The sequence below is a fragment of the Saccoglossus kowalevskii genome, unplaced genomic scaffold, assembly GCF_978046115.1.
Source record: "Saccoglossus kowalevskii unplaced genomic scaffold, keSacKowa6.1 SCAFFOLD_144, whole genome shotgun sequence".
NCBI classification, from domain to species: Eukaryota; Metazoa; Hemichordata; class Enteropneusta; family Harrimaniidae; genus Saccoglossus; species Saccoglossus kowalevskii.
In genome coordinates, this window is record NW_028188654.1 from 18,559 (window position 1) to 28,460 (window position 9,902).

Here is a 9,902-nt window from a genome sequence, read left to right on the forward strand (position 1 = left end):
GAAATTAAAACTGGGCGATTTGCACGAAACACCTTGTATATTGTTTGTTTATGAAAGCTTCCCTATTGTTATGTATATTAGTAAACACCACGGTTACATTGTTATACAAACAGGTTAACCAGTGTAACTGTAAATGTTTATTAGTTTGCATATGAGAAATGAACGATGAGAACTATAGAGCACCTGATATTGAGTGGTATAATCGAATGGAAAATGTTACCCGAGATAGAATGTTTCCGATGGACAATTATGACCATAGGTGAAACCCGTATTTTTAGCATCAAAATAAGTTTGAAGGTTGCCCTCGTGTTTTATAACATTTTTCGTTTGAAAATTGTGGCATAGGTCTGCTTTCCAAATAAGAATTGCGTGCAAAATTGTTTACAAGACTCATTGAAGGATTTCAAATGTATAAGAAATGGAATAAGTTTCTAAACCAAACACTATTACCCGACCCTCCTGCGTTTCCCAATTTGATTGCATATGCCCTCCCAAGTATATCTACAGTTATATCTAGAGTGGACGTTCACAAATTAATTGAGGGGTGAAAGTTAGTGTTAGGATTAGTGGTGGGTGCAAAAGGTACTCTTTCCTGAGAAATTCCTTAAAATATATCACATATCTATATGTTTTCTCAAGAATCGTGATCAGTCATCATGACCATCGTATTGCTATTAACTGATAGAAACATTGTATTTCTAAGGATGCAATAAAGTTATTATTATTATTATTATTATAATGACCCACAATAATCTATATTACATACCACATAACACACCCTTTATTGCTTTAAGTATTGTTGGTTTTATCAATGTAACGCGATTCCATCTGTTCCCTTTGATATATAATGAATAACGTTAAAAACATTTCGTTGCATGGACGTATTTAGCCAAGCAAATAGAAAACAACGTCACAACCATATGTTGACGTGACCAATTATTTTGATAACAAATACAAGGTCATGATCGGTCAACCGTAGGACACTTTCGTGAACATCAACGTTAGGAGATGGACTTCATTTTCGTATAAAAGTGATTACTTGCAAATTTCTACAGGATGAGTGAACGAGTGTGTATTGATATTTGTTTTACTGATTTTCAAAATGCTCGTAAGTGCGTTATGCATTATTTGATCTTAATTTTTCCCGATCCTTATACGACGGCAACGATTGGTCACGGAGTTTTAAGTCCTAGTCGAACTCTTCTGATATGAAGCCCTCGCCGATGTATATTACAGAAAATCTCTCGTAGTCTTACTTCATCCTATGCACGGAGTAGCTGGTGTTCAATTTGATCAAGTCTAAAAGTAGCCCAGGTCCAGTTGACTCACTGTTAGACTGATAACTTTGTCTGGGTAATATTATAATGGAAGCTAACTTTAGCAAATCGGAATTGTCACCACACACTCGACTCGACAAATTATAGTGATTCTTTTTTCATAAATTTGTTTTTTGGAGAAATTAAATAATGCATTTTTTTTATCATTGCGTACCAAGGAATTGTTCTAAAAGAAGTGATTTTTATGACAAGTTTCTCAAAATACATTACTGTAACACACACAAGAATGTTATTTCAAGGTGCCATCTTAAAAATTATGTGTAGGCTCTACTATAACGCTTCGAGTTCGAGCCGAATTCAAAGTTCCACTACCAGCGGGGAAGTGAGCGGCAGTCGCGCCCCCCAAAAATGCGCGACCACTTGCGCCTACTGACTACCGAGCATGTTGCAGCACATATACATATATATATAATCTTTAATTCGGTTCGGACCTCGTTACTATCATAACGGGTTATTATTCATTTTATAAAAGCTAATTTTCTGCGCACTGTTGTGTGTGTGTTTGCAAATATGTTGATTTGAAAAAAAAATATTTGATCATTTACTAGTAAACTAACGGTCCTGTGGAGTGGCTAAATTGAAAAGTAATTACGTGCTGGTGCACGGACGCGACAACTTTTGTCTCTTGTCGTACACACGTGTAGATGTTGTGCTAAAAATAGGTCATCATCTAGGTGACGCAGACCAAAATAGAAATTTGCAACAGTGTTTAAATTGCGTTGAGAACGAACGCGAATGTATTAGACCATTTCAGAAATTATATGCCGTGGTTTCTGAAACCCAAGGTCATTCAATTATGTGTGTCGTTCTGAATGTAATCACGTGTGAAAGGTATACAACCATTATCCTTTCTAGAGTGGGTGACAAATTGAAGGCAAAATTATGTTTTTAATTGAATTTGCATTTATATATTTATTATGCGAAGAAAATAAAATGAACATATATACACATGAATAGTAGTAACATTACATTTTATTTTATTTATTTATTGAATACTCGTGTATATTTATCACCCACATTCTGATTTTTACGCAAATCGTTCCACCCAGTCAAATTCATGACAAGTGAGTCTTATTATTTCAAGATGGCTAGCAAAGGCAACGTACGCAAACTCATCAACGGAGTAAAAATAGGAATCAAGTGCCCATTTCTGAGCTTATTTGTAGAGGAGTATTTGTGCTTCACACGAGAACCTGGTGACATCATTACATCAAAGGAGCTGTTTTTTCATTATGAAAATTTTATATCATTAATGACAAAAAATGATCGCCAGACACAGTCAATGATTAGTGAGACTCGTTTTCATAAGGTACGTGCTTTTGTGTGGCCGGGTGATCGATGATTGAATTTGTCATATCACCACAAATTAAGGAAATACAGACGAGAAATATTTCACAATGACAAGTTTCTTTCTTTTTTTCATTGTGTTTGGATTTGTTACATAAATATTGTAAACGTTATACAAATTCAGAAAACTATACATTGCTTACATCGGTTATACATGTGCAGGGAATATTGTGAAACGCTAGTGTAATTCGGGATCAGTCTTATATATTATTTGTGTTTTGTAAAGAAACTACACACCAGATTAAAAGTACGACAATTGATTAAAACTAGTCAGCTATAAAGAAATAAAATACATGCGTTGACATAACTACTAATGGAAAGATTACACAATAAAAAAATGGGCAAGGGGTCACCCTTCATAACTTCCACTGGTGTTTAAATTTTATAATTATATCATAAATTGTATCTCATTTGACATGTGGTATTTTACAGCAAATCAAGGTTACACTTGTCCATAATGGCATATCGCCAGTCACCTCGGGTGGTAAGCGAGGTTATCGCGGGTTGAATATGCGGCAACATCGGCTAAGAAGGGAACAATCCTCGATGTCTATTAAAGAAAAAACAGAACACTTTTTGAAACGAAAAAAATGGGATGAATATATACAGGTACAATGCGGAACGTAATTACAAAAAAATAAGCAGAGTTATTAAGCAAAATATATTAAACGTGGAGATCCACATCTGTGGAAAGTTCACACCTTTATATTTAAATTTGACGAGTTCTCTCCTGATAATGAGGGAATATCTCAATCTAGAATAAAAGTCTTAGTATTTGTAATGGTTTAATATTTTGTACATCCATAGTATAATGATTTAACATCTCACTATAATGAGATTATATATATTGTTATGGGGTGCATGTTGCTATACTGAAATATAATTACTATGTCACATGTAGCTCATTTTAATCAATGCATAATCGTTTGCAATTTCAAAATATGTTTGCATAGCATAATTGACGAATCCTTCCTTGCTCTGTATATTCCTGAACGAGTTTGTCCCGAAATTATTTAGCATTTCTTTTCACCCATGTTTTCATTAAAATGAGTTACACTTTCATAACAAAATACTCTGTTTATTATAGGAGTTTCTATCTCGAATTCGAAATAGGAAATAAATGAGTAAATTAAACATGTTTTACGAATCAAATGCTATTATACATGAGTGTTATCTCATGGAAAACTGACAACGAGTTAATAATAAGAATACATTATTTGTGTTAGAATATAGAGAGCTGCTAAGTTGTTCGAGTTACGGACATCGAAGTACGAACATCGAATTACAAAAAAAGTTACATTTTGGAAACCACACCCACTTTTGTGAGACCTCGTCCAAACTGTAACTCGATTAACTAGTCAACAGAATTCCGAGTTACAGGTAAAATACATTTTTAGTTGTTGAAGGTCCACATTTAGTAACTTGAACTTTAAGTAACAGTTAACCAAACATCGAGTTACAGGCAGCATGATTTTTTTTAACGTTCAACTATTAAGTATGTTGCCCATAACGCGAAGTTTTGTTACTAGTAACTGTTGATTGGCCATAGTTACAATTTGGGTGTGGTTTCGCAAAAGGGGCGTGATTTATAAAATATGGGCGTGGTAATATTTGTAACTCAATGTTTTCGTAACTCGATGCTCGTAACTCTAACAGTTCAGTATATAGAATAGATATTTTGTTGTTTAATGTATTATGACGATAAGATTTGGTACATGATCTTCCCAGGGGATCACTGGTAAAACTCACGGAAAAGCGAGGCACCCAAGTGTTCTAGAAATTATGCTTCATAACAGGGTCCCTTTTCGACATTCTCAGAAATCAAAAAGAATGATATCGTTGCTAGCTTTATATATTGTGTAATATGCGGCAATGATAGTTTAATTTAACAATTATTTGTAACTAGTATAGTGTACATGTAATAAAAGAGTGTTTTTATATCGAAAATATATTTCGAGGGCCGATTTTTGAATTTGATTTTTACTAAAAGACCCCCAGAATAGTCTAGTGAAATCAAAACAAAAAACAATATTTGTTTACATTGAAATTAAGGTTGAAGTCGTTAACAGAGATTTTAGAGAAGCGGGAAAGTGCGCCTTTGCAAAACAAGATATAAAAGCAAATGAGATAATTGGGGTGTACGACGGAGAAATAATTGACAGAGCAGAGGCTGAACAACTAGAACGACAGTATGCGGTAACAGGTGAACGTTGTGGCATGTATCACCTGGAATATTCCGGCATGGTGTGAGTATATAATCAGCCACAATATTTGCCATAATATTTTCTTAGTGTTAGTAGTTATATGTAACACTACTTTCATACAATTTAATGTAAAACTAATGAAATGAATTATGCACTTGCTGTCACACACTCGCTCTTATCAACTAGCTCGCTCACACACACACACACACACACGCACAATGGCAATTCACCCATTCTCACGCACTCGCTTACCCTCTCCCACCCCAATTCATTGAACTCAAACACTCCACCCACTGACACACACAAACTCGCACACAAACTCACTCACCCACCCATTTGATCATCCTCCAACAAACTCACTCACAACTAAATCTAATTCACCCACAACTCTTACATTATCAAGCCACCCTTTCATTAGGTCAACCGCAATTCACTCATTACTCTCAACTGATTGACTAAATGAGTGACTCATTGTTTAATAAATTCCTTTCTACTCACCCACTTAACAACGAAATAATTCAGTAACAATCAGACATATATTATTAACTCACCAACCAAATGACTTGCTGAGTGAAACATTGATTTCTCTCTGACTTGCCCACATTTCATTAACCCATTTTAACTCGCACACGCTATAACTTAACTGTCCCACCTTACCACTAGCTCACTGATTTGTCAACCCAAAGATAGCTTCATTCGCTCACTTAATCAACACTAAATCTAGTTAATTCACTCAGTCATATGTACATTATATCAACTTACTCATTACACACTTGCCAACTCAAGCACCCATTCGCTCACCAACAGATTGACTCACTGTTGTATATATAAACACATCCATCCAACCAACCACCCACCCATCCATTCACTGTCATACTCAAATGACGCATCAATTAACCCTTTCACTCACTCACACACACATCTTCACTCACTCACCCTCACCCACTCAGCTTTACTCCCTCAGCCTCACCTTCACTCACTTTCTCACCTTCACTCATCTTCATTCACTCACTCACTCACTCACTCACCTTCATTCACTCACTCTCACCCACTCACCTTCATGCTCACCTTCATTCACCCACCCTCACCTTCATTCACCCATCCTCAGCCTCACCTTCACTCACTCACCTCACCCACTCACTCACTCACCCTTACCTTCACTAACTTACCTTTACCTTCACTCACTCACTCCTTCACCCACTCACCCTCATCTTCATTTACTCACTCGCCCTCATCTTCAATCACTCGCCTTCTCAAACTCACTCTCACCTTCACTCACTCACTCGCTCACCTTCGCTCACTCACTCACCTTCATTCACTCACCCTTACCTTCACTCCCCCTTATCTTCACTCACTCTCATCCACACCTCCATTCACTCACCCTCGTCTTCACTCACTCACCTTCTCTAACTCACTCCCATCTTCACCCACTCACCTTCACTCACTCATCTTTACTCCCACTCACTCACCCTCAGCTTTACTTACTCACTCACCCTCAGTCTCATCTTCACTCACCCTCATTCACTCACTCACTCACCCTCATTCACTCACTCACCTTCAGTCACACACTTTCACTCACTCACTCACCCACCCACCCTCACCTTCACTCACACTCAGCTTCACTTCCATCAGCCTCACCTTCACTCACACACCTTCACTCACTCGCTCACCTTCACTCACTCACTCACCCACCCACCCTTACCTTCACTCACTCGCCTTCTCTAACTCACTCTCTCCTTCAATCACCCACCCTCATCTTCACTCACTCGTCTTCTCTAACTCACTCTCACCTTCAATCACTCGCCCTCATCCACACACCTTCACTCACTCACCCTCACCTTTTCTCACTCGCCCTCATCTTCACTCCCTCACTCACTCACCCTCATCTTCATTTACTCACTCGCCCTCATCTTCACTCACTCACCTTCACTCACTCACTCACTCGCTCGCTCGCTCACCTTCGCTCACTCACTCACTCACCTTCATTCACTCCCCCTTATCTTCACTCACTCTCATCCACACCTCCATTCACTCACCCTCGTCTTCACTCACTCACCTTCTCTAACTCACTCCCATCTTCACCCACTCACTCACCTTCACTCACTCATCTTTACTCCCACTCACTCACCCTCAGCTTTACTTACTCACTCACCCTCAGTCTCATCTTCACTCACCCTCATTCACTCACTCACTCACTCACCCTCATTCATTCACACACTTTCACTCACTCACTCACTCACACACCCACCCACCCTCACCTTCACTCACACACTCACCCTCAGCTTCACTTCCATCAGCCTCACCTTCACTCACTCACCCACTCCCACCTTCACTCACACACCTTCACTCACTCGCTCACCTTCACTCACCCTCTCCTTCACTCACACACCTTCACTCACTCACTCACCTTCACTCACTCACTCTCACTCACCCTTACCTTCACTCACTCGCCTTCTCTAACTCACTCTCACCTTCGCTCACTCACTCGCTCACCTTCGCTCACTCACTCACTCACCTTCATTCACTCACCCTTACCTTCACTCCCCCTTATCTTCACTTACTCTCATCCACACCTCCATTCACTCACCCTCGTCTTCACTCACTCACCTTCTCTAACTCACTCCCATCTTCAGCCACTCACTCACCTTCACTCACTCGTCTTTACTCCCACTCACTCACCCTCAGCTTTACTTACTCACTCACCCTCAGTCTCATCTTCACTCACCCTCATTCACTCACTCACTCACCTTCAGTCACACACTTTCACTCACTCACTCACCCACCCTCACCCTTACCTTCACTCACACACTCACCCTCAGCTTCACTTCCATCAGCCTCACCTTCACTCACTCACCCACCTTCACTCACACACCTTCACTCACTCGCTCACCTTCACTCACCCTCTCCTTCACTCACACACCTTCACTCACTCGTTCACCTTCACTCAATCACTCTCACTCACCCTTCACTCACTCGCCTTCTCTAACTCACTCTCTCCTTGAATCACCCACCCTCATCTTCACTCACTCGTCTTCTCTAACTCACTCTCACCTTCAATCACTCACCCTCACCTTCAATCACTCACCCTCATCCACACACCTTCACTCACTCACCCTCACCTTTTCTCACTCGCCCTCATCTTCACTCCCTCACTCACTCACCCACCCTCACCTTCATTCACTCACACTCACTCACCCTCACCCACCCTCACTCACCCTCACCCACCCTCACCTTCATTCACTCACCCTCATCTTCACTCACTGCCCTCATCTTCACTCACTCACCCACCCTCACCTTCAATCACTCACCCTCATCCACACACCGTCACTCACTCACCCACCATCACCTTCATTCACTCACTCACTCACCCTCACCCACCCTCACCTTCATTCACTTACCCTCACTCGCCCTCATCTTCACTCACTTGTCCTCATCTTCACTCACTCACCCACCCTCACCTTCATTCACTCACTCACTCACTCTCTCATGTTAATATCATCATGGCCATATATTTTCAGAATAAATCCACACAGTGAAAAGAAGATGTGGGAAACAAGTGGAATTACCTTTTTCCTGAACCATTCCAAAAAGCATTCCAACATTGTCACAAAACAACTGAAGATTAATGACAGGCCGTGTGTGGTTATGATTTCCAAATATTACATACCAGAAGGGGCAGAATTGTTATATAATTATGGTGATGAGAAAGCACCATTTTTTGCAAATTCACAAACTTTTCCAAATTAAAGTAATTTATGATCTATGTTCGAGTTGAGTTGTGTTGTGTTGTGTTGTGAACATGTAAAATAACAATAAAATTCAATATTTCCTTGACAAGAAATTAAAACACAGTGAACATGCTAAAAACATCAAAACATTAAAATTAAATGTCAGTTAAATTAAATAGTTTTACAGCATTCAAAAGTCAGGAAATACACAATTGAATATATGAAGTTTCACACGCAAGTGCCACATGACAGACTAATTGCTGAACATTTTCAAAATCGCTAAATAAATGAAATTTATGGTATATGCAAAATAAGGTTTATGTAAACGTAATGAAACTAATTTTCTTTTAAATTTACAACTATTCCCCATCCCAGTAATGAACTACTAGTAAATACCTTATTATTTTGACACAGATCAATGTATTTAAAACACCTTCATCTCTTTTTTTAACTTGCAGGTCATTACTACAGTAATTCATATGACAGGGGTTCCAGAGAAATAATTACATTCAAATGTGGGAAAATATTAGTTAATTAATAAACACAAATTATTTGTTTCATTATTTTAACAAACTAAAAATGAATGGTGCATAGTACTACTGTAGAACATATTATTCAAGCTGTTAATTGAATAATTTAACACAAAAAGGTGCCAATTGGGCAAAAGCAATGTACATATCACCAGTGGTATGTTGGTATCCATTGTCAGGTATATTTACTAATCTATTAACAATCAATTGACAAGTTTCAAACAAAACTATTTTTTTAATTAACAATGTTGATTCATTTTAGTTTCAATAAACATTTTCAAATTATTGAAAAAACACTTCCCAAGATAGAATTTAAACACAGCTTTACATTTCAACTTATAATAAACATAGTCATGCACAGAGCATACAATTTCTAAGCACATGTCCTTGTAAGTGTATATGATCCACTGTTGACGCAATTCTTGTATTTTATTCATCAGCCAATGACGTCCTGGTTTGTGTCCTGATTAATTATAGAGTAATAATACATCATATTGGATACTGGCACTATAAAAATGGACACCCTAAAGTACATTCCAGGGTTCTTGCGTTCCTGCGTTTTGCAAAAGAAAAACAATATATCAAGTACAATTAGATTCATTTAGCTTTAGTCAGATATGAATTTTAAATATAAAACAAAAGTCAATGAAAATATAACATTGTTGCAAACACAATTAAAGTAGGAATTTGGAAGGTAAGTCATGCAATGATCAAATAAGATTGAGACAGTTGGGGATTTCCAAATTACAAGGCCCC

General features: G+C 38.4%; 1 long non-coding RNA gene across 1 annotated transcript; it reads left to right on the forward strand.

The window, feature by feature from the left end:
- The first annotated feature begins 3,528 nt into the window (after positions 1-3,528).
- Positions 3,529-8,651, forward strand: LOC144350714 (uncharacterized). Its single transcript, XR_014928684.1, has 2 exons — positions 3,529-4,930; positions 8,407-8,651. It is a non-coding gene; the product is annotated as an uncharacterized LOC144350714 (long non-coding RNA).
- The last annotated feature ends 1,251 nt before the right edge of the window (positions 8,652-9,902 follow it).